Below are 23142 nucleotides of genomic sequence, written 5' to 3'. Positions count from 1 at the left end.
ATAATTGAGATGACTGTACTAGAATGGTCTAGTAGCACCTTAAAGACTGACAAAACATGTAGATGGTATCATGAGCTTTCATGAGCACAACCCACATCTTCAGTCCAATCATCTGAAGAAGTGGGTTGTGCCCACGAAAGCTCATGATACCATCTACATGCTTTGTTAGTCTTTAAGGTGCTACTAGACTATTTGTTGTTTTTTAAGTTTTTCCTGTTACAGACTAACTTGGCTACCCCTCTAAAGCTTTTGTACTAAAATGATGCCTCTTTGACCTGAGCAGCTAGATAGTATAGAGGCCCTTACGAGGTTGTTTCCATTTGGAAGCAAAATTGATACAATGTAAGAATGTTCTTGTTTATTTATAAATGTTTATAAGAACAAAAGAATGGCCATACTGGCTCAGACCAAAGGTCCATCTAGCCCAATATCCTATCTTCTGATAGTGGCCAATACCAGATACCCCAGAGGAAATGAACAGAACAGGTGATCACTCCCCCTGTCACAAATTCCCAGCCTCTGACAAACAGAAGCTAAGGAAACCATTCCTACCCATCCTGGCTAATAAGCATTGATGGACCTAATCTCCATGAATGTATCTAGTTCTTTTTTGAACTCTGCCAGGGTACATCTACACAGCAGAGCTAAAGTCAGAATAAGCTATGCAACTTCAGATATGTCAATTGGGTAGTTTAAGTCAAAATATCTTATTTTGGCTCTATCTACCCAGCAGGAAGTTGAAGGAAGAACACTCTTCCTTTGACTTCCCTTACTCCTCATGAAATGAGGGTTACAGGAGTCAGAGTAAGAAGTCCTCCAGCTTGAAATTATTTTGAAATAAAGACTGGCAGTATAGATGCACTCTTTTTTATTTTTGAACAACAACAACACTTATTCTGAAATAATGCTGCTGTGTAGACATACCCTTAAAGTTCTGGTCTTCACAACATCTTCTGCAAGGAGTTCCACAAGATGACTATGTGATTCATAAAGAAACACTTCCTTTTGTGCTAAACCTGCTACCTATTCATTTCATTTCATGACCCTTAGTTCTTATGTTATGGGAACTAGTAAATAGCTTTTCCTTATTCACTTTCTCCACATGAATCCTGATTTTTTTCCAATGCTAAGGTATCTTTTTTGAGATGATGCAACCAAATATGTACACAAATCTGGACTTACCATGGTTTTATGCTGAGGAAATAAGATATTCTCTGTCTTATTCTCTATCCCTTTTTAAATGATTCTTAACATTCTATTTGCTTTTTTGACTGCTGCTGCACATTGAGTGGATGTTTTCAGAGAACTATCCAGAATGACTTAAAGCTTGCTCTCTCTCAAGTGGTAATGGCTAATTTAGTCCCCATCATTTGTACGTATAGTTAGGATTATGTTTTCCAGTATGCATTACTTTGCATTTATCAACATTAAAAATCATCTCCCATTTTGTCCCAGTCAGCTAGTTTGGTTGTACAATGCCCTGCTTCTCTATGTAACCCACACACCTACTGGGTGTGGTGTACTGTCCCATGTTGTGACACTTAGATCACTTACATAGAGAAAGACTGGTTTCCTCTACAGCCTTAGCTGGCTTTTAGTTCAAGTGGTAGAGGCTCATGCACTAAGCTCCAGAGGTCCCAGGTTTTGTTCTGGCTGTCAGTGTCACATCTGGACAGTATATAAATAACACAGTCCCTTTAATTGTAGAAGGGAAATTGTTAAGCATTCCTTTTTCTTCCATCCTGTCCCCCCCCCCCCCCCCATTTTTCTGCTCTCAGATCATTAAGGTGGCTTTCCTGGCGGAAGATATGTGCTTTCGGCATTGTCAAATGGGTGATAAACAGAAAAAGAATTAGCGGATGATTGACTCTTGTGATGTTCCAGGAAACACAATTTATATGAGCAGAAATGCAGAAAGTTTAAGTCAATATCTCTTGATAAGACTCCTGAAAAGTGTCATTCCTTTGGATTTCTAGCTCCATATCTAGAAATGGTCCATCTGAGTTTCTTCTAACTTGGCCAAGGGTATGAAAAGGAAGGAAGAGAGAGGGGCAAACCAGGAAAGGTAAAAGACAGAAACTGGAGAAAAAGAAATGAAGTGGGTCAAAACTGATCACAAAATTGAATAGATAGTTTTTATCTAAACTGAAATAGGACCTAAATCTAGGAGTTTTGCAACTCATCCCTCCTCCCTCCCCCAAAAACAGCACCCATGTAGACATATATCTGTATTCCTTCTAATTTGATAAAGAAGAAATAGTTCAGTATCATCGCTATTGCACTAGTCAAACAACAAAAGGATAAGACTACTGGCAACTTAATTTAGGAAGAAGTCTATAGTGAATTTAAGAAAATTAAACAGTTGAAACTATGTTATACTAATATAACGAGATCACTTGCAAATAACTATGTATTGGACCCATCCCTGAGTGTTCCAGTCAGGTGTCACTAACTCAGACAACTGTTAGTGCTGTGAGTCAGCAGGTTCTACCACCTAACTTTTAGGTTAGGTCTACACTACAGAGTTTTTGCACAAAAACAGCTGTTTTTGTGTAAAAGCTAGCAGAGCATCCACGCCTCAAGCACCTTTTTGCACACGTAAAATGAAAGAACAGAGGGGTTTTTTGCACAAAATGAGGGAAGAGGGAAAAGCACAAGTGCCCTGGTGGCCATTTTGTCCATAGCAATCACTGCTTACTTGCGAGAGAGCATCCAGGCAATCTGGACACTCTCTTGCACCAAAGCACATTGCTTTTTCGATGCGCTTTTGCAGTGTGGACGCTCTCTTGTGCAAGACATTTTTGCAGAAAATCTCTTCCGCAAAAAGCTTCTTGTGCAAGAAGCTTGTAATCTAGCCATAGCTTTAGTGACACAGCTATATCAATAAAATCTGTATAGTGTAGATAAATCCTTACCGACACCAGACATGGGAGGTAGGGAAGTGCTATCAACCCACTGCAAAGATGGGGAACTGAGGCTCAGAGGTAAATAAACTATCCAGGGTCTGTGGCAGAAATAAAAACTGCCTCTCTTAAGAAACCCAAACAATTTAATAGGGGGAAATGAAAAAAATATAGTATTAAGGCTACTCAAAAATAAAAATGGCAAATGTTAAGGTTCTGACTATGTTAGTTTGATTATATTGCAGATATGAAGTAGTTTTCTGTTCTCCTGTTGAATGCTGAATATGATGTTACTATTTATGTCCAAAAGGCTATACCATAGTACAGCTAGAATGGAAATGATGTCTGAGTTAATGTTGTTGTTGGACCTTTTTTGACTTTCTGTGACTGTGTGTTCTCAGTGCTGCTTTAAAAAAAAATATTCTGCATTTCACTCAGTAAAGTTAGAAAAAACTTCTTTTATTGCCTGCAGAATTCTTAGGTGACATGCAATCTTTTACTTTATTCCTGTTTAGTGATGTTATAGAATATGGTATTTGATTGTAACTATAATTGTTTTATTGTAATATACAAAATACTGAATCTATAAAAATACTGTAATATATAAAAATGGCTGAAATGTTCTTAAGTCCAACAGTATACACCAAGTGCTTCTAAAACTGTCAAAAATAAAATCACTAGGATTCATTGTCTTCCACTCATTTGTGACTAATCAAAAAGAAAAGAAAAGCATTTTTATATGCAGTTTTATTTAACAAATGTTTTGAAAATATGTGGAATTGACTCAATAATTCATGTTCTTTAAAATCAGAAACTGAGGCAAAAAAAAAAAAAAGAGGAGGCAAGGGATTCGCTAGGACTTGGCCAGTTTGGAAGCAATGAATTCTTATTCTTTATTTAAGTAAATGCAACATTAAAAAAAAAGATGTTTTTAACATCAGGAAAAACTGTTTCTAAAGATGAGTCTGTAATAAAGTAGGCTATTCTTCAGAAATTAAATTATTCAGGTTATGCTTGATCAGTTCAGGTTAACATTCTCATTGCTCACAACTTGTTCTGTGCAACATAAAAGCAATACTTGGGGGACAAAACATAACTGCATAAGGGAGCATGAAAACTTCCAGAAAGTAGCCATTTCCAAGCTATACCCCAAATCAGCACTTCTAATTAATTACCCCTTTAGCTTGAACAAGCTATTTAATTTGTTTCTTGCTTTACACAAAATATTCCATTTTTTTTCGGATTGAACACTGCACCGAAATTAAAATCAGAAATATGATGCTTGGTTTTTTTCAGGGAACTGATTGGTAGTGAGTGCAATGTGCAAGTGAAGCTTGGGAAAGGCAGATAATGTAATCCTGCAAGATCCCTTCCCTGGATTTGTGATAGCAAGGTAATGTAGATGTTTGTTATTCCTGTTCTGTTTTTAGATGCAAATGTAGTCACCAGTCCTGCAGATAGTTAATCCATTTGTGCACTTGCTTAAGTTAGTGGGGCTTTTTTCATGCTTAAAGTTAAGAGTATGTTTGTTTGCAGAATTGGGGTCATATAGTGTGACAATTCTATGCATGCCAGCTATTGCTTATGCTATACATACAGATCATAATTACTAATTACAGAAGAAACATCTTAGTTCAGATATAATGGTGATACCTTCAAGAAGCATCTGTTCTTTGAAAGGTTTTGTTTTTAAGAAGGGTTCTCAGTTTTTCCTAAAATTTTTAGACATTTGTTTCCTTGGTGATTTCACATCTCAAGCATTGGGTAGTGGTGTGAGTTAGAAAGACTTAGCCATCTCCCTGTCCTGCACATGAACAGGACTCAGACTTGGTATTTCTTGAGTGGACTAAGCAGATGGCCAGAGGGAGAGGGGGAATGATGGTGAGAGGGAGCAGTTAGTGAACTGAACTGGCTTCTTAGGTATGTCAATCCTTCTGCACTCCCTGAATACATGCCACGGGAGGGAGCACACACTGCTCCTTTTTAGAGTAGCACAGCTGTGTGCACAGGGATCCAGCTTTTCTCATCATGCTGCTCTGAGAATGATTGTGAGTCAGAGACTCATAAACCCTCCAGTCAGCTAGTACTCCCTTTCCTCTTCTTCACTGGCAACACTGAAGTTCCAGGGGTGAATTTTTCAACTTGACAATGTGTCCAATTACTTAGTAAGACTTCAACACCAACATGATTTTCAAAATGAAGGCTTTAAAGTGCCTCTCAGCTAAGAAACTGTAAGAAAAGAAGTGTCTTCACCTGTCTGAAAGTGTTGCTTTCATATTTTTGTTTGTTACTTTTTCAAAACCAATAGTCATTTATGTTATATTTTAAAATTGTCTGAAAGCACAATCCATTTCTGGAATTACAAACAGCATGCCCTGCATCTCTCCTGTTCTATTTCATGCCCATGCAGAGAAGGTTAAGCACTGAATTAGCAGGCAGCTTTGATTGTGTCATGGACAACAATCTGCTTCAATACATTATCAAATAATAGAGTATAAATTATGTAAGCATTGAAATGTCAGCAGAACAGCATTTTCCACTGCAAAACAGAAAAATGTGAGTTAGAAACCACAAGTTATAGTGATGAATTCATTTTGAAAGTCAGAAGACTAACACTAAGTATCCAATTCTCATTTTCCTTTTGTCTTTGCATCTTATGAAGTAGATTTTCAGTAGACTCCACTTATTACATGTCTACCGATCAAGACCTCATCTAGTAAAAAAACTATTTAAATAAATATTCATGTTATGCATCAATATTTGACCTCTTACTATGTGCCCTGAAAAAGAGATCCTTTGTCCCCAGTATGGACACTGAAGATGTCAGAAGCGGATGGTGTCCTTAGTGTTTTCAGTCAATGGCTTCTCTTTTTCCAGCTATTGTGGAATACATTGTGCATCATCTTTCTGCAGTGCTTATCCATAGCACATGGTACACCATAAAACAGCTTAAATGATCAGGCTATGCTTCATGGCATACTAGGTAGCACAAAGCCTTTGACCAAGTAAGTAGCCCTGGTATAAATGCAGACGTTTCACTTGGTGGGTCTCCAAATAGAATCTTTCTCCATCCTGGTCTTCTCTACAGTCTATCTTGGATTATCTGTTCCATCTAAAATTTAATAGATGAGGGTATGTCTACACTACCCTCCTAGTTCGAACTAGGAGGGTAATGTAGGCATACCGCACTTGCAAATGAAGCCCGGGATTTGAATTTCCCGGGCTTCATTTGCATAAGCGGGGCGCCGCCATTTTTAAAACCCCGCTCGTTCGAACCCCGTGCAGCGCGGCTACACGGGGCACGAACTAGGTAGTTCGAACTAGGCTTCCTCGTGGAATGAGGAGTAATGGTAGTTCGAACTAGGAAGCCTAGTTTGAACTACCTAGTTTGTGCCCCGTGTAGCCGCGCTGCACGGGGTTCGAACGAGCGGGGTTTTAAAAATGGCGGCGCCCCGCTTATGCAAATGAAGCCCGGGAAATTCAAATCCCGGGCTTCATTTGCAAGTGCGGTATGCCTACATTACCCTCCTAGTTCGAACGAGGAGGGTAGTATAGACATACCCTGAGAGAGCCAGACCTTTAAGCTTCATTTGACAGCCATCTCAGCCTTTTATCCTCCAGTGCAGGGCAGACCAGTGTTCTCCCATGAGATGATGGTCAGGTTTCTCAAGGGCCAGGAAAGATTTTACCCTCAGGTTTGTCATCAGATTTCCCCATGGGACTTGAACCTAGTCCTGTCAGAGCTCACAAAGCCTCCATTCAACCCACTGATATCTTGCCCCTTGCTGCTTCTTTTTTGGAAGATTGCCTTCCCGGCAGTGATCACCTCTGCCAGAAGAGTCTCTGAGATCAAAGCCCTGATGTCAGAACACTCTTATATGGTGCTCTTTAAGGACAAAGTCCAGCTACACCCTCATCTGGCCTTCCAACCAAAGGTGATGCCACAACAATTAGAACATATTTTTTCCTATTTTCTTTAGAAAACCTCTTAAGACTGCTGACTCCTGAGTGGAAAGAATTTTGTCATGTGCAACAATATGGAGGGGATATGTGATGCATCACCCTCATGTTGATGTACATAACAAAACTCATGTGGTGGGGGGCAATGGGTTCCAAGTGTGGGATGGGGCTCAGGCCCAGGGTAGAGAATTGGGGTGCAGGAGTGTGCGGGCTCCAACTGGTGGTGCAGTTTCTAGGGTAGGGATAGGGCTGAGGGACTCAGGGATGGTGTGATGTAGTGTTGGTACCTTGCTGGTTGCTGTAGCCGGGGCACTAGGTCACAGCAGGAGCACTCCAGATCCAGGTCACCTAGGACTCTCCAGCTGGGGTAGGGGGTGCTGGGCAAGACTGCAACAGGGGGACTCCAAGGCTGGGCTGCTCTGGTTGTGACAGGGGGACCATATGGCCAGGTCATTCCAGCTGTGTCAGGGGGACTGCAAGCTGCTTGGCTCATGGCAGGTGTGTCAGGCCAAGGATGTCGTAGCTACTGCAAGGGAGTTCTGGGGGCAGGGTGCCCAGTCACAGCAGGGGGGCTCCATTGCTCGGACTGCACTGCTCAGGAGACTCTGGCTTCAGCAGGAGGTCTGGGGGAGGAGGGGCTTGGCCACAGCTTGGTGGTCTGGGGGCATGCTGTGGCTGCAGGACTCTGGGGCCAGGCCATCTGGGTCACAGCATGGGAGCTCTGGGGCCAGGCTGCTCTGGCCACAGCAGAGGAATTCTGGGCCAACTGGCCTGTGGCAGATGGGATTTGGGGCTGGGCCACCTGGGCTTCAGTTACATTCAGGCTGGAGGGGAAGCTCCAGGCTCAGGTCATCCCTCCCCCAACTACAGCAGGCTGGAGGCTGGACTTGGTTGGGGGTGGAACAGCCCTCCTCCCTGTTTTGGGCAGTTGCCTTGAACACCTGCACAGTGCTAACTAAGCAGCTGTGCCGCTGCATGGCCACACAGCTTACAGAGAACTTCAGTGTCATCGCTTCCTGCATAACCTCCTATATCTGGGCTTGCTACAAGCAGACAAAGGTTCCACCTCCATCCATCCTGACCACTCATTCCACAAGAGTTCAGGCTTCATCAGTAGTGTTCCTCAAACAAGTACCAATCCAAGACATTTGCAGGGCCACAACATGGTCATCAGTTCATACCTACGTGTCCCACTGTGCCATCACCCAGCAGGCCCATGATGATGCCACCAACATCTCCATAAGCTCTGAGCCCACCTGTGGACATCCTTGCTAGATGACTCTCATGCAATAACAGACATGAACATGCACTCAAAGAAGAAAAAATGGTCACTAACCTTTTGTAACTTGTTCATCAATACGTGCTGCTCATGTCCTTTCCATGACCTATCCCTCTACTCCTTTGTCAAAGTTATTGGCAGGAAGGAACTGTAAGGGTCAGAGCCTGTGATACCTCTTATACCAGTGTATACACATGTGATTCTAGGGCCACTACAGACAGTCCTATGGATACCACTGAGGGAAAAATCTCTGGCAACTTTGCACACAGAGTGTACACACCAAGCACAGAATGGACATGAGCAACACACAACAAAGAGCATCAGTTATGAAAGATTAGTAACTATTTTTTCCCTTGTAGAAGTTTCCATATTGGAACATCCCACTATTATTGGTACTATCCAAGAGAGTGGTTTGGAACAGGAAAAGGAAAAGACTTAATTACCTTAATAATTTGAGTAACTGCTTTATTGATGTAGTGAAATTGTGGGTCACAGCCTCAATTGCTTGACGCTAATGATGGCCAGCAGAGGATGTGGCCCACAATTGTGAAGGAACCTCTTTACAGCTCACTTTATCTAAAAAATAGGTAAATTCATTTCTTCACATATATGCACTTTCCAAAGACAATATGAGGAGGGATGGATTGACCGAACACACTCTTTTAAAATAAAGGAAAAAGAGAAGGTAGAGATCAAATTAAACTGTCACAGTTTTAGAGTAACAGCTCCTTTATTCCCCCACTATGGTCCACCAGGGCCACCCACTTTTTAGGTTTCTGGCTCCTCAGCTATCACCTTTCTTGGGCAGAGACAAGCATTCCATTCCCTCCTGATGAAAAATATTAATGCTTCACAGCTCTGTGCCTTACATTGTCATATTTCCAGCAAGCCAGACTGTTGAAAAGACCAGTGCCTGAATTTTGCTTAGTCTTTGATGACTGTGACCAGTGTATTGCATAATAAACTACCACAAAACTCCTAAGCAAGCACACTCACCCTTAAGGTAAAAGAACTACAGAGGAAATTACATGAAAACAATACAAGAATGCAATCTAGCAATCTTATTTGAGGTCACTCCCAACTCCAATCAGGCCTCTGGTAGGTTTTAGCCCTTCAGAACCCAAAACTAAGTTTTTCCTGTGGTTATAAGTCATTAGTCTTTAGAATTAGATTCACAACAAAATCCTGTCGGATGAAACAATAGTTATTTAATCGAAAGTCCATTCTTTATTGTTTTGGCCTCTGGAGAATCCAGTCTGAACCAGAATACAAAACTCTGCCCTGAGTGTTAACGTGAGCGATATTTTTTATCATTCTCTATCCATCAGTGTCAGAATGGATAAATTGAGACAAAACAGGGCTGTAGGCACATCCCACATTGCCCACTTTATGCCATTGCCCTGCTCTATTTGAGGTGGCATCAGATTTCAGAGTGCCAATGAATAGGACAATTCACACTCCTAGAGCTATTGTTTCAGGCTTCCTACAATCACTACTTAGGCCTTGGGACGGGAGTTGAGGAAACGTTGTTCTAGGTCAGCCATAAAGAAATTCCCATCGCCTTTTACCACTTCTCTACTTACGCTACATCGATGACATCTTTATGATCTGGACGCATGGCCAAGAAACACTGGAGACATTCCACAGAGATTTCAACAACCCACACTCCACCATCAACCTCAGCCTGGACTACACGAGAGATCCATTTCCTGGACACCACAGTACAAGTCAACAATGGAAAATTAGACACCATCCTCTACAGAAAACCCACTGACTCATACAGTTACCTACATGCTTCCAGCTCCCATCCAGCACACACCATACGCTCCATCATCTATAGCCAAGCCCTTCAATACAACCGCATCTGCTCTAATCCCACTGACAGAGACCAGAAACTTCAGGATCTCTACCAAATATTTATAAACCTCAACTACCCACCCGGAGAAATAAAAAAGCAAATTGAAAGAGCCAGACGAATACCTAGAAACCATGTACTTCAAGACAGACCCAAGAAAACCAACAATAGAACACCACTTGTCATCACCTACAGCCCCCAACTTAAACCTGTCCAACACATTATCAATAAACTACAGCCTATACTGGAACAGGATACTAAACTCCAACAGGCTCTGGGAGACAGACCCATAGTCTCCTATAGACAACCACGCAACCTCAAGATGATTCTTACCAACAACCACAGGACATACCACACTAATACCAACCCTGGTACCTTCCCTTGCAACAAACCCCGTTGCCAGCTTTGTTCACATATTCACTCTGCTGATACCATTATTGGACCTAACCAAGTGAGTTATAAGATCAAGAATACATATTCCTGCGCATCCAGAAATATAATTTATGCTATCGTGTGCCGAAAGTGTCCGTCTACTTTCTACATTGGACAAACGTCTCAGACACTTCGCCAAAGGATCAATGCCCACAAAACAGATATTAGACAGGATCACAAAGAAAAAAACAGTTTCTTGCCATTTCAACCAGAAAGGACACTGTCTCAACGACTTAATCACCTGCATCCTGCTGCAGAAGCCTTTTAAATCTGCACTTGAAAGGGAATCCTCTGAACTGTCATTCATGCTAAAATTCAACACTCTACGCGTCGGTCTCAACAAAGACGCTAACTATCTTACCCATTACAAAGATAGCTTTCCCAATTATCAGCTCTAATACCATTAGCTCACAGACATTTACCTTTTCCCACCTCTAATACCATTAGCTCACAGACATTTACCTTCCCCCCCCCCCCCGTATCCCCCTTCTGTTCTGAAATGTGATTTATCCTTTTCATACGTGTTCATTTTTTTAATTGTATCCTTTGGTATATATGGTTGACTATTTTCTTCCACTATTTGATCTGAGGAAGTGGGTCTGGCCCACGAAAGCTCATCATCTAATAAACCATCTTGTTAGTCTTTAAAGTGCTACATAGTCCTGCACACTAAAATATGATTTTGTCAGGAAAACCACACATTTTTGGCAACAAAAAAGTTCACCGCTGCAAGAGACTTTTGTCATTTCCCCCTCCCTTTATTGTCAACAAGGAGCCAGTGTAGATTCTGCTGTTTGTTTTGTCAAAAGTACTGAGTTTGGCCAGTATCCCACAATGCCTTCCCTGATGGCTCTGCTTAGTGTTTGGTGATCTCTGCTATCAGACAGGCGTGTGTCCCTCCCCTTTCATAGTTCTGGGAAGTATCTGACAGCTGAGTGAGCTCATCTGTTGGGCAACAAAGAACAAATCATTTTAGTGCTTCTGTTCTACCTTGGATTAGGACCACAGCAGCAGGCAAACTACTGCTGCAGGGGAAGGGCTGGAGAAACCGTTTTCTGCTTTGACATTCCTCAGCACAGAGTTCTTTGCATGCATGTGTGTGTATATATGCGCGCACGCATACACATTAAATGAAAGCAGAGATTCTAATCTAATCATAGGACTCTAGAATCTGAGTCATTAAGTACAGTGAATATAGCTGTCTGGTGCTGGTGTCAGAAGCCAGCCCATTTCCAATTAAAACTTCATGCAGAAAACAAAGAGAACTGAGGGAAAGGAACTGAAATTATTTACAGTAGTGGGAATTAATTTAGCTCTTACCTCCTCCAGGCACTGAAGAATGCTCCATCCAAAGGCTGATAAATAAATGTCTAATAAATTTCCAAGATCAGCCCTAAAAACTTTCTCTGATCCTTTCTGGCCAAGAACTGATTGACATCAAAGGCACTATGCCAGTTCAGGATTTGACTGAGTATTCTATTCCATTTGGCTTATGTGGGCTAGATTTCCAATTATTGAAGGCTATCTCTTTGGACTAATAAAATGCTTATAGCTTCCTATATAATTGAGCTGCAGACTGTGTTGTCATGAGGATTTTTTTTTTTTTTTTTTAGGGACAGGCATAGCTGCTACAATTCTAATATCACATGCGAAAGGGAAAGCCTATACTACAGACTTATATCAGTAAAACTACACTGCTCAGAGGTGTGAAAAATCCACACTCCTGAGGAGACATGTATACCAACCTAACTCCCAATCTTGATGGGACTATGTCACTGGGAGAGCTTCTCCCTCTCGTGGAGGTGGATTAACAACGCCCATGGGAGAAGCTCTCCCATCAGCACCATCACTTAAGTGCCACACCTGCACCCATGCATTTTAAGTGTATACTTGCCCTAAGCAGGCCTGATAAATGGGGGAAATAAGAAGTTAACTGCCCCATGGCTTGGCAATTGAAAAGGGGTGGAGGCTGCCAGCCACTGATGTGGTTACTGTGGCAGCTGCAGTGGCCAGAGCCCTGAGCCTTTCAAATTGCCACCGGTGCCCTGTGCTGCGTGTTCTAGAGACTTCAGAGGTGTGGTCCAGATAGCCGTGAAGGCTGGCTGCCCCCAGATCTGCCCCTCCTGCCCAAGATCTGCCCTTTCAGGAGCCCACAGCTACGCCTCCTCCAACATACACTTTGCCTTGGGGCCCAGAGAGTTTGTCTGCTCCCCTGGCCCTAAGCTGATGCTGAAGATTCTAATTTTTTAAACATTTTGTCCATAGATTTTTTTTCACCAGCTTCCTCATTTAAAAAAATACAATACTTTGTTTTTTTCCAGTTCTGCATCACAGTGAAATCATTTCAGTAAAATCATTCCTAGAAGGTTGTTGAATTTAATTATAGTGAATAGATACTTAACTACAGCTACTTCTTGCATCATTGCTTATTACTTAGAAGCAAGGTAAGAATTGCTTTTCCTCTTCTTCTCCATACCAGGTGTTACTAGACAAAATGAGTACCAATATAGTCTTGATAAGACATTGGACCAGATAATGGGCTATGCCATGCAATTAGTCTTTAAGGGAAGGCAATGCAAAGTTCCTTATAAAAATGACTTATATAAGGTGGCCCAATATAGGATACATGAACTCAACTACATTTACTCTTTTATTGGCTCTTTGACTTTTGGATCGCTTTAAACATTACTCACCATTAGTACCTGGATCCAGATATCACTAGCACTATACCCCCACTAGGAAAGTGCAGGAAAGCTGACAAAACTACTTCAGCCAATAGACTTATTTCAGTTTGTACCCTCTGAGTATTTGGTTCCCTTAATTGAGTTTCTGGTAGGTTTGCTTATTTTTGTAATGGAATATAGACTCAGAGGACCAGATCTGCAACTGCTATAAATTGGTCTAGATCCTGAAATGGTGCTATGATGGTTAATACCAGTTGAGGAGCTGGCCTGTGTAGATTTGACCATTAGGCTCAAGACTGCTTAAGAACATATGCTAAGACATCAAGAGGGTTATGGGGAGCATTGGAGGTAATTTCTCTTCATATTCTTGGAAAAGTTTGATAAATTTCAGAGAATAATGGATTTACACCACATTAAGGATGTTAAAGACTAGTCGACTATCTGATAAGCAAAAGCTTATCGGATAGTCCAGTCAACAAGTCGATTCCCCTCCTCTTTGCTGTCTCTGATAAAAGCAGAAAAGGGGGGAGGGGAAGTACTTCAAAGCAGCAGCACCGCACAGCTGATCCCGGGTTCAGCTATGCAGCGCTGCCTCAGGGTTTCAAAGGAGCACCACCCTGGGCTCCATGCAGTGCTGCCCCTTTGAAACTCTGCCATGGCATTTCAAAGGGGCAGCACCACACAGCTGATCCTGGGCTCAGCTATGCAGTGCTGCCGCTTTGAAATCCTGCCACAGTGTTTCAAAGTGGCAGCACCACGTGGAGCCCAGGGTCAGCTGGGGACTTCCCGGCTGATCATAGGCTCCATTTCCATGGAACCTGGGATCATCTGGGGAGTCCCCAGCTGACCTGGGCTCCGCGTGGCATTTCAAATCAGCAACGCTGCATGGAGCTTTGTCAGTGGGGAACTGTGAATCCCCCATTGGTCCATGGCTCCATGAGGGTGCTTCTGCTTTGAAATGCACAAGAGCCCCCGCTGACATGCTGCGTGCAGCCCAGAGTCAACAGGACTTCCTGCTGGCCCCGGGCTGCACTTGGATTTCCACATTCCCCCTTTGAAATGTACAAGAGACCCAGTGGGGCTCTTGTACATTTCAAAGGAGGAATGCTGAAGTGCTTATCGACTAGTTGAGTAGTCAATGGAAAATTGATCAACTACTCGACTAGTAAATTACTCACTATTTAACATCCTTACACCACATTATACTGTGTAACAGTTAGAGTAGTGTTAAGTGGACCTAAAAATCCCACATCTGTCTGGAAAAAGATCACCTGACATAGGAACTGCAGGCTTATCCTGAGAACCTTATTACGATCCCAGGAGAAGGGGGTGAAAAGGGTGTGTCAGGGCAAGGCTGAATAGCAATCCTAAGGACAAAGAAAATCCAGTTAGCTTTGTGTTGTATACTGTAGTAGCCCAAGGTGGAAGCTGCTATAACTTTGAAAGGGGCCTCTCCAACCCACAGAGCAGCCATGGTTTGAAAGGGGGCAAAGATTATTTAAATCCTCCCCCAGCCTATGTACTCTAGGCTCTCTTTCCAACAGGCACAGCACTGAATCTCTCCAGTCTGTTGAGCCTTAACTGAACCACCAAATATTTTCAAGTTGGAATTTCACTTCCTATATTGTTAGAGATTTTTAAATCTCTTCATAGCACTTATTCTCCTTTGTCCTGTGTGCGTCACAAAGGGCAAGAAAAAATGATCCAGCTTTGTAAAAATAGTTTGCATCCATCCACATACACTTTTGGGTTTGGCTTGTTGCTGCTTGAATTGTTATTGTCAGCTTGATCCAAAAGGCATTTTTATTTTTCTTCAAAGCGAGACATAACACAATAGGATATGTCATTATTTGATAAATTGTGTCGTACCAAACCATAGCCTGTAAGTCAAAGGATAAAGAAAATTCCATTAGGGGCACAGAAAGATGAAATATGCTGGGGGAGTGTTTTTGGGATTGTTCTTTTTTTTTATTTTGTTTGCTTTTATATTCAAAATGTTCAATAGCTTTCAGTCACTTCAAATACATAGCTTCAGCATTGTCCTCTGGCTCCAGCATTGACCTAGGGCCCAGAAAAAGCTAAAGGGAGCAGATATAAACCTTAAATCCTGATCACCTGATGTTTCTTTCAATCCTATGATCCATTTTGTAGAAGTCATGGTATTTTGGTGCCCTGACCAAATTTCAATTAAAGTAATTATATTTCTTTGCTAGATTAAAAGATCCCTTTTATGTCTGGTTTGTACAGTTTATTGAGATCCTTTTGAATAACAAGTACTGTATAAATTTTAGGATTAATGAAATCTTAAAGGGAGAGGAAGAGCAGTCCACATGAGTCTGAGAAGAACTGGCTTCAATCCCTTTTCTGACTCAGACATCCTTGTTGACCTCGGTTAACTCAGTCCCTCAGAATTTATAACATTGGGGAGGAAGGGATAAAAAAAATTCTGCTACCATAACAAGGATGTTATGAGGAAAAAAGAGTAAAATATGAAAAATGATTAATGCTACAGTAGTGAAGGCTATTGAAAGTGTTGAGAGGGTACGGCTAGACTGTGAGGAGGGGGCGGTTTGGGATACCAGAGGTATCCTGAAAAACTCCGTGTCCAGTGAACACGCTTTTTTTATGGAAGAGCCATCACGCTCTTTTGGAAGAAGGGGGCTTTCGAAAGAGGGTTTTGTTTTGTTTTGTTTTATATTTGGCCCAGTCTACATGGGCTGAATGTCGGAAAAGCCTCTTCTGACAAAAGTATTGGAAAAAGCTACGCAAAATGCAGAGCACATTTTATGTAGCTTTTTCTGACAAACATATGTCATCTAGACAAACCCAGCCTGTGAAGCTTCTTTTTCTCTATTTGCAGAGTTTTACTAGGACTTCCCTCTTTGTCCTGGAACTGATGGAAGGACCACACTTCACCCCCACTGTTAGAGGGGGACACAGAAATGCTGGGCAAAGGGAAAGACAGAGAAGCCATATCTTCATTCTCAAAAGGGAGCATGTTACCACCAGATTAGCTTCCCTTTCCTGACAATCCATCATCAGAGAAGAATAGTACAGTTGAATTCTCAAAGGTGCATGAAATATTACAGGAATTCAAATTTATTAAAGCCACTTGGAAAAGTCATCTCCCTATAACTCCAATCCTGAAAAGACTTAAAAATGTTTAACTTCAAGTAAGTGAGCAGTGAAAGCAAAGCTAAACATGTCCTTGCACGATTGTAGTCTAGAAGCGTGTTCCACATTCTGATACTTTTATTCATGTTTGATAGCCTCATGTTTCACAAGTAATCCCACTGACTTCTGTAGAACTACTCATGAAATAAAGCATTGTCCAGCATGAGAAGCAGGAACCCAAATCTGGCTCTAAATAGTAGGACAGCAGTAATATCCTTTTGGGATGGATACCTTAGAGATAAGCTATTTAGATCCTATTACTACTTCTTGGAAACTTAATTATATTCTTTTCTTAAAATTCTTTTTCACAGCAGAAACCTCCAGAGCAAAATTAGCATCAGCTGCTTTTTTGTGGATGCTTCAAACAGGGGTTCTCTGCCACTCTTTTCTGTGCCCCTTTAACATGTATAAAAACTCCACAGCCCACCTGTACTACAATAACTGATTTTGACATATAAAAGCCAGGGTCAGCATTAGGGGTAGCAAGCAGGGCAATTGCCTGGGGCCCCACGCCAGAGGGGCCCACATGAAGCTACAGGGCTTTGGCTGTGGGTGGCAGGGCTTCAGATCCTGGGCTTCAGCCCCATGCAGTGGGGTGTTGACTTTCTGCCCTGAGACCGAGCAAGTCTAATGCTGGCCCTGCTTGGCAAACCCCTTGAAACCTTCACTCAGACAGCCTGGTTGAGAAACACTGCATTAAAAGGAAGAGTAGACCTTCAGTTTCTCTTTCCATTATGTTGCAAAATAGGTAGTGGCAGTTAGAGCCCTGGTTAGCATTTATGTGGTTTATTTAACTCATCTATCATGATGGTAAAAAGCGTGCAACACTCTGTAATACTTTACAAAGCAATTGGGTCATTTTAACCATCTTCTATCAATATTACCTGAGCTAATTGCATGTTGCTTTCATTCCCTCCGCCTCTTTCCTTTAATTTGTTTCTGGAATTAGTGACTCATTTGCATCTTCTTTGGAGAGTTTAACAAATGTTAATTTGTCATTTTTAACTCTCCATTTCATTAAGTGTCAGGATCAAATGCATTTCCCAGAAGGCTATTCAGTGTCTTTCATGTATCAGTCAGTGTAGAGCTCTTACTTTTCTCATGCAGAGCTGTTTTCTCCTAAGCCGTTTGAGGTCAAGAAAAGAGGTGAGAAATGTTTTAGTCTTTGCAGGGTATCTTCAAAGTAAAGATGTAAGTAGTAGAAAGTTTAAGGGACACATGGCTTGCTGTTAAAATATCTGTATTGATGCATCTGATATACCTAATGCTTGACATTCTTCCAAATAGAGAGGAATTCAGTGGACTTCAGTTTCACTGGCCAAGTTATATGTTGTTAATAGCCAGTGGTATAAGTCAAGTTTTCTCTGATGTAGTTCAGTGCTTGACAGAATGTATTTGTGCTTTTTCAGTCTTGTATCTCTGTGTAGCAGAAGATGCAACATATTTTGAAGATTTTATTAGACTGTTTATTTTATTTCATAAAAAATTCTTTAGTGCATCTAAGATCTCTTACATTTCAATAAATAAGAGTTTTAAAGTGGTTATTACGCTGTAAAGGTTCCTGACTATTAGGCATGTGAACTTCAGGAGTATAAGGAGTGTGTGAGATTGTCAGGGAAATGTTATTCTTATTATGATGAAAATCAATGTGTGTGCTAAAAGATTGTTCCTGACTAGTGTTACTAGCAGAGTCAAATATTATAAACCTATTCTTAAAAAAAAAAAAAAAAAAAAAAAAAAAAAAAAAAAAACCTGAGAATGCAAACTTTTAAGAACAGGTATGGTCTTAGTTGGCATTCTAAATGTTGCAAGGGAAATTTCTGAAGGCACATGTGGCAGATAAGTTCCTAATCCCCATTGACTTCCAGTGGGAACTGGATGCTGTAAGACTCTAAAAATCTCCTCTTTTGCTTATTGTTTTACATCTTTATGGCCCAGTCCTACAGTTGTCCTCACATCAGGCCAAATCACCACATCCTGGGAAAAAACCTTGAAAGGCTACCCAGGGAATTTAAATCCTTTGATAAGGTTCTGGAAATGCCTCCGCTCTTCAGTGTGAGTCTGTGGGGTCCCCCCCAAAAATTGTTGAGGGCAAGTAAATGAAAAAGAGTTTACATGGAAACATCTGGTAGACATGGAAAGAGGGGTTGTAGCTGTTTTTCCAGCCAAGACTACAACTACATTATGACTTTTGCTGTAAGAGCCTATGCAAATGAAGCACAGATTAGCATTTTCCCACTCTTCATTTGCATACTCTTTTGGTCTGTTTTTGCGCAAAAACAGGCAGTGTGGCCGTGGCCATTTTGCATTAAAAAAAAAAATCTTTTTCTGCAAGATTCTTATGCCTGTCTGGGAGAGGCATAAGGATCTTGTGGAAAAAGGGTTTTTTTGCGCAAAATGGCCACAGCCACACTACCTGTTTTTGTGCAAAAACCCCTAGCGCAAAAACGGACCGAAAGAGAGTATGCAAATGAAGAGCAGGAAAATGCTAATCCACGCTTCATTTGCATAGGCTTTTGCAGTAAATTCTGTAGTGTAGACAAAGACTTAAAACCTGGGTGTCAGCTATAGGATTGTTGGGCTAACACCGGAAGGGTAGTATTCCTGTCCTTTGGTTCTGCACTGAACATATACATTCAGTCTCCCTCAGCCCTGGTGTATTTTACCTACATAAGTCCTGAATCCCACTTCTGAGAATAATATTAGGGAAATCCACTAAGCAGAGTTGGAAAATCCTCTGAAATCCTAACTTAAGAGCAGGCTCTCCTCTGGCAGAGTGAAAGTCAGTCAGGGAAAAATATTTGAAGAGAGACACAGCCTAAAATAATCTTTCCCTAGCCGATATAAATAGTGAGAGCAGAGCTATCAGTGGGTGATTAAGCTTAAAGAATCTGGAAGGGGAAGAGTGAGGAGAGGCCAAAAAATGTAGGGTTTGGCAAGATACATTTAATGCCTTAGTCGGTGTGTTCCTATAGATTCTGTTCATTATTCCATCAACTGCAAAACTTCTGTTTAATAGACAGGCTTGTCATAGACAATTATGTAATCAAAAGTTAGACAATCACAGCGAAGGAAATTTGATCTCTAATATTGGACATGTCTGTGCAACTCAATACAGGGTGCTGTGTGTGTGTTTGGTTTGGTTTTTTAATCTGTTATTTTTCCTTTCCTGGTTTCAATGTTTCTGTTCCTGGGAGTGAAAGGGCTCCCTCTAGTGTATAATTTAATATTTTTGCTGTTTGACCAAAAGCTGTGACTACATTTACTAGGTGTGAAACCAGTACTTTTATTAATCAATCGAATATCTGTGGGAGGAGGGGTTGTTTTATTTGTATCTACAATACTGAGGTGCAAGGGAATAATGTCTGATCACTTAAATGTATTTAAAAATATGAATTTTCAACATGCATGAAAAAGGCCAAGCTAGAACATGTCTTTAAAGATAATTTGATACTTCAGAAAAAGACATAGGCTAGGTCTACACTGTAAACTTACTTTGGTAAATTACAAACAAATCCATACCCCTCCCCCCCCCAGTGATGTAGTTATACCAACCTCAATCCTCCATGTAAAAAGCAGATAAGTTTCTCCCGCTGACATAGCTACTGCCTTGCATTGTTAAGCAGCTCAGCTTCCTACAAGGTCTCTAGTGTAGAAGGAGGACCAAAGGCATATCTAAACTATGAAATTATTTTGAAATAACTAAATTCAAAATAATAATTCCCAAAATAACAAAATGGAAACTATGGAGGTGCCTTGAAATTAATCCGAGGCAGGATCCAGTATTGTGGACATTCTACCTCAACTTAAAGCCCCAGGAAGCACTGCGGAGTAATTACTTCAAATTACTCTGGGGAGTAGTTATTTCAAAATAGCAGCAATGGAGCACCCACATTAACACTGTTTCGAAATAAGTGTTTATCCCCAAGGAAATCAGGAGTACAGATTTCAAAATAACCAGCCTGTTATTTCAAAGATACACAAGACAGATGGGTCCCTAATCCCCACTGACTTCCACTTATTATTTTGAAATAAGGGTGGTTATTTCAAAATAACTCTCTAGTGTCGACTAGAGCCAAGACACCTCCCCTGAGGTAAGAGGTGTAAGACAACTCAGCAGAGAATCATACTGAAGACCTGGCATAAAGTCACTGGACTGTTGTTTATGGAATTCTGTTCGTCCACAAAAGATGCAACTGAAAGTGACCAAACAATAGATGTAGCTGGGCCAAGTAACAAGTTTGTAGTGGCTGAGAAGCAGGAGCAGCAGGGAAGAGAATTCTGCTGTACCATACACTGACATGAGGGTTTGTGCTGGCTGGTGAATCAGTCTTCTATTCAAGGAGTCCTACAATTTATGAAAACACACTTTAGTGTATCTTTTAAAAGAAACAAAATGTTCAAAATTCTAAGTGCCTTAAATAACTAATTTGCTTCTGAGCATTTGCATTACATCAAGCCAAAACATTGGAAGAGTATTGAAAACAATAACATGGTGATTCTGCGGTGGAGGATAGCTTTATCTCTAGCCATGATGATCAGTTAAGATATTTAGAAGATCTGAAAACAGCTTTATTCTCTTAGGCTGTGTCTAGACTGCAAGGTTTTTTTTAAAAAAGTAGCCTTTTTTCGAAAAAATGTCACCTGCGACTAGACTATAGCTGCGTTATTTTGAAATTAAATCGAAAGAATGCGGCTTTTCTTTCGACGGCGGTACTCCTCATTTCACGAGGAAGAACGCCTTTTTTCAAAAGTGCTCTTTTGAAAAAAGGCGTTCTTGAATGCAAACTGTGCTTTTTAGAAAGAGAGCATCCAGACTGCCTGGGTGCTCTCTTTTGAAAAAGTGGCTTGCTTTTTCGAAAGTACTGGTTGCAATCTAGATGCTCTTTTTTCAAAAGAGGCTTTTTCCAAAGTATCTTTTGAAAAAGCCTCTTTCGAAAGAGGCTTGCAGTCTAGACGCAGCCGTAGGGTACGTCTACACTTGCTCCCTAGTTCGAACTAGGGATGCAAATGTAGGCGACCAAAATTGCTAATGAAGCGGGGATTTAAATATCCCGCGCTTCATTAGCATGATCCCGCCAGTGCGTTACTCTGCTCAACAGCTGTTTCGAAAGGGAAAGTGCGCGCCGGGATGCATTAAGGGGTTTGGTTTGAACTAACGCATCCCGGCGCGCACTTTCACTTTCGAAACAGCTGCTGAGAGGAGTAACGCACCGGTGGGATCATTTAAATCCCCACTTCATTAGCAATTTTGGTTGCCTACATTTGCATCCCTAGTTTGAACTAGGGAGCAAGTGCAGACGTACCCTTATTTAGTTTAAGGTTTGAGAAAAAGCAGGACTCTTTTCTTGGACACAGTGGCTTGACCACAGATTACTATTCTAAGGCAATGGCTAATGAATCTAATTGATGCTGGAATTCTGTCAGTGATTATATTTTTTCATGTTGTTGTACTAGTATTTTAGAGCCAGACCTTCAGCTGTTGTAAACTAATGTAGTCAATGGCCTTCACTGTTGTAATTAGAGAATAACTTGGCTGAAGTTAACGGAGCAACTCCCACTTCAAAGCAGCATAGGAGAATAGAGTCTGTCCCTTAAGAGGAAAGATTGAATATCTTGCATCAACTCCAATGGGCTTAAGAAACTCCTTTCATTCTTAAACGATTGTTAGAGCCAGTCACTGATTCATAATTCAACCAGGAGCTGGTGTTTTTGCTTAAAGCCCTGGCTCCTAGACTCATACTATTTCATGAGAATCTCAGCTTTTATTTCTCCTTTCATTTGTTGCAAAGAAAAGCTTGAGTCTATCAATCCTTGAAGGTTAACCTGAAGAATCCACCTTTAAAAAAAACCTAATTATTTTGGGGGGCATGATGACTCATTTTTAAATTGTTGGAGTTGTCAATACTGGTAAAACAAGGTTCTGTGTCCCATGATGATGGTTTAAATTTTTATATGGCTTCTACCATAACCAAACAATAGAGGTAGCTGGATTTATGGACCCAAAATGTATCAAATTGAGATCTGTACTGTTATGCTGCCTGGGTACTGTTTAATAGACATGTTCATGTAGTGAATATTGATACAGATAAATCTAGAGAGAGAGCTTTTAGAGCTTTGTGTCTGTCTGCAAACCCATTTGTTCAAGAATTCCTCCTAAGCTATAAGATCTAGGACTACCAAATTAGGCATGCAGCTTCCTCTTATTCTAACTTAAAAGCAAAGTCAAGGTTTGGTTGTGCCAGGAAAACAGGATGTGCCTGGAATCTGATCATTTTACATAACATGGAAAGGGAGGAGGGGGGAAAAAAAGAGAGGAAGGATGAGATCCTCATACTCACCACCAGGGGCAGTGAGCACAGGAGACAGCTATCCTGCTGAGTGACCATGGAGGCACCACTAAGAGAGTGGCCAGCTTGGGATGGGACTCCATCATCTTGTCTGTCACTTGGTAAGTGGCTTTCCTGGTTAAAACTCCCTGGCTAAAACCCCTCCAACCCACTCTTTGCCCCGCCACCCTACACAGGGCCTACTGGCACCCCTCCCCACCACCTGCATTGCCAGGCCATCCAGCGTGGCTGCTACAGCCTAGCTAGTGCAGTCCCTCCCCCTCCCCTTTTCCTCAGCCCGGGCCCAGAGACTGCCAATGTGGGGGAGGCCTGCATGGCCCCGCCTTCCCCCCCACCAAGGGAGCACTGGTGCAGGGGAGGCCTGGCAGTCCTTTCCCGTTCCCCCAGGTGGGGCCTAGGGAGCATCAGTGGAGAACATCTGCACGGCCTTGCCCAGGGAATGCCAGTAGGGGAGGCCTGCATGGACCCCTCACCCCTGTGCCCTGAGGAATAGCAACAGGGGAGG

This window comes from Pelodiscus sinensis, chromosome 3, assembly GCF_052426305.1.
Source record: "Pelodiscus sinensis isolate ZL-2025 chromosome 3, ASM5242630v1, whole genome shotgun sequence".
Lineage (NCBI taxonomy): Eukaryota > Metazoa > Chordata > Testudines > Trionychidae > Pelodiscus > Pelodiscus sinensis.
This window is presented reverse-complemented; position numbering follows the sequence as displayed.